The 3,379-nt window shown below is 43.1% G+C and overlaps 1 protein-coding gene across 3 annotated transcripts in view; it reads right to left on the bottom strand.

Moving 5' to 3' along the window:
• Nucleotides 1-3,379, bottom strand: part of HRH4 (histamine receptor H4) — a 20,062-nt gene that overhangs the window by 5,240 nt on the left and 11,443 nt on the right. The window lies entirely within an intron of this gene.

Genomic DNA, 3,379 nt, shown 5'->3' with positions numbered 1-3,379 from the left:
AAAAAAAAAAAAAAAAAAATCAGTAAGGTTCCAAGGATCCTTTCAGCTCTCATGTTCCATGTTCTCTGATTTCCTCACTCACAGGCAAAAAAAAAAATGGATCTATCCATGAAATTGGAACATGCTTCCTTTTTTTCTACTTCTTGTGTCATATTTTTTCTGAAAATTTTAAGACTCGTTCTACAGTGGTTTCTCAGGTTTTAAAGGGGTGCAACATTGCCCAGCACTCTTTCCTTAATGGATCGTACATGCTGAGAAGACCTCTATTGGCTGGAGGTAAAAAAAAAAAAAAAAAAAAGCTAGTTAATAATTTAAAAATAAAAACACTAAGTTTTTTTTGTTTTTTACTGTAGGGAGGTGGATTTGTTGTGTTGTTGTTGTTGTTGTTTCTCTCAAATTGCTGGTATTTCTGAGGCTAAGCTAAAATGCATATGGTGCTGGCCACAAACTCTCATATGCGATGAACTTTTTTTTTTTTTGCCTTCTGCTTCCTGTGCCACTAATTAATACATCTCTTGCACTAAATCTAATGATTATGAAGATGGTAACAATACCCAGATGGTCCTAAAGCTGCATTTAGTTTTTTAATTGCCCTGCTCAGCCTTGGTAATGATATAACACAATATGTTGGAAAGTGATCTCTCTTCCATTATGCATAAGGTCAATTGAGATAATGGACAGCCAAGGAGCTGTGAAGAGGATGCTGATCCCTGCATCTCTGGGGAGCATTTTTGAAAGATAGACAGTTCAAGCATTGCTTGAACCCGGACCCAGGCTGCTGGAGTGGTGTCTCTGAAATCCCGCAGTGGCCTAGCTCTTGCCCACTACAGAATATGCCCATTATTCAGGACACTGTCTCTTACCCTACTTTTTTCCTGCCTGTATAAAATATCCACACCTTCTGTCAATCAGGTTTTTTTGGCGAGGCCAAGCAGCCTACTAGAACTTGTTAGTGTTAGTAATGAGATGGATTTCAGGACCACTCTAAGTGCCTGTTGTGGGTTAAATTATGTCCCGCAAAAAGCTATGGTGAAGTCCTAAACCCCTCGGTACCTGCGAACGTGACCATATTTGGAAATATGGTGTTTGCAGACGTAATCCAGTTAAGATGAGGTCATACTGAATTAGGGGTCACCCTACCCAATATGTCCTCATAAGAAAACAGAGACACAGACACAGACCCAGGGAGACAACACCACGTTACAATAGAGGTAAAGACTGGAGGGACGCATCTACAAGCCAAGGAATGCCAGGGGTTGCTGGCAACACAAGAAGCTAAAAGAAAGGCATAGAACAAGATGTCCTGGAGCCTTCTGAGAAAGGATGGCCCTGTCGGCACCTTGATTTCAAATGTCTAGTCTCCAGAACCATGACAGAATAAATTCCTGTTGTTTTCAGCAACCCAGTTTGCGGTCCTGTTATGGTAGCCCTAGCAAACAAACACAGTGCCCCAGTGAGTCTCCCAGCAATGAGATTTCCTGTGGTCTTGATTTTACTGTCAAGTTTCTTTCTTCATTTGCAGGTAAAGAAATACCGTCCTTTTACTATCTTAATTCTGTGTACTTTTTTTTCCCAAGACAGAGTCTCACTCTGTTGCCCAGACTGGAGTACAGTGGTGCAACCTTGGCTCACTGCAGCCTCCACCTCCTGGGTTCAAATGATTCTCCTGCCTCAGGCTCCTGAGTAGCTGGGATTACAGGGGCCTGCCACCATGCCCGGCTAATTTTTGTATTTTTAGTAGAGACTTTGTTTTGCCATGTTGGCCAGGCTGGTCTTGAACTCCTGACCTCAAGTGATCTGCCAGCCTCAGCCTTCCAAAGCCCTGGGATTACAGGTGTGAGCCACCGCACCAAACCATTTTTGTACATTTTAATTCCCATTCCCTCCAGCTACCATGAAGCCCTGCTGTTCTCCTTCCCCACCCAACTCTGACTTCAACCACACGGAATCTGCCCCTCCAGAAAACCTCTCTGAGAACTGTAATCATGTGCTCCACCTGCATCGGGCTTTTCTTTTCCAAATTATTGTCAGATTTCCATTCCTCAGGCCGCCCATCCCTTTCCCCTATCACACTGTCTCCTGTACGTTCAGCTACAGTAAGAGTTCAGCTTCTTCTACGGGATCCCAGTGGTCTTTGAAGGCTTCCTTCTGTTTTCACATGGCTGCATTTGAACTATTCGCCAATAGAGGTACAAGGTCTACCTGAGCACCCCTGCCAGCATCCATACATTCATTTGTGGAACCCTATATATTCTACTCTGTGCTGTGCACTGGGGACCCAGGATCTAGCCAACACATCCCTCACCAAGTTTACAGCCAGAATTGACAGGGGAATTACTGGAGGCAAGACTAGGATTTAAAAACAAAAAACAGGCCAGGCATGGTGATTCATGCCTGTAATCTTAGAACTTTGAGAGGCAGACGGGAGCGGATCACTTGAGGTCAGGAGTTCGAAATCACCCTGGCTAACATGGCAAAACCAGATCTCTACTAAAAATACAAAAATTAGGCAAGCATGGTGGCATGTGCCTGTAATCCCAGCTACCCAGAAGGCTGAGGCCCAAGAATGGCTTGAACCCAGGAGGCAGAGTTTGCATTGAGCCGAGATCGTGCCACTGCACTCCAGCCTGGGCGACAGAGCCAGACTCTGTCTCAAAGAAATAAAAATAAAAAAATAAAAACAAAAAACAAAAAGAAAGTCTACATTCCCTCTGGGCATCATCCCTCATCTGTCTGTAACCCCTAAACACTTTTCCCAACTGGGGAAGATGTCCCTTTTCTGCCCACAAACCTGAGAGCAAATTCAAAAGCTGGGACATCCAGAGAAGGAAGCCCTAGGAACATCCAGAGGAGATTAAAAAGAAACGTTAACCCAGAAAGAAAGGAAAATTTGAAAGTATAAATGGAAAAGATTCTGAATTAGGGCATTATTTTTCAAATACTTGACTGTGATCTAAAGTAAAACAATATTGTATATCATAACCAAGCACACAGATGAAAGTATTCACAAAACAGTATTTACTTTTATTATGTACAAGATACTCTGATGTTTTCTAATTTTTTATTTTGTTTTATTCCCTTTTTTTTTTTTTTTTTTTTTGAGATGGAGTCTTGCTGCGACGCCCAGGCTGGAGTGCAATGGCACAATCTCAGCTCACTGCAACCTCCGCCTCCCAAGTTCAAGCAATTATCCTTCCTCAGCCTCCCAAGTAGCTGGGATTACAGGCAAGCGCCACCACACCTGGCTAATTTTTTTGTATTTTTAGTAGAGGTGGGTGTCAGGCCTCTGAGCCCAAGCCTGCATGTATTCATCCAGATGGCCTGAAGTAACTGAAGAATCACAAAAGAAGTGAAAATGGCCTGTTCCTGCCTTAACTGA

This window comes from Rhinopithecus bieti, unplaced genomic scaffold (genome assembly GCF_001698545.2).
Source record: "Rhinopithecus bieti isolate Rb0 unplaced genomic scaffold, ASM169854v2 scaffold_13577, whole genome shotgun sequence".
Classification (NCBI taxonomy): domain Eukaryota; kingdom Metazoa; phylum Chordata; class Mammalia; order Primates; family Cercopithecidae; genus Rhinopithecus; species Rhinopithecus bieti.
This window is presented reverse-complemented; position numbering and strand designations above follow the sequence as displayed.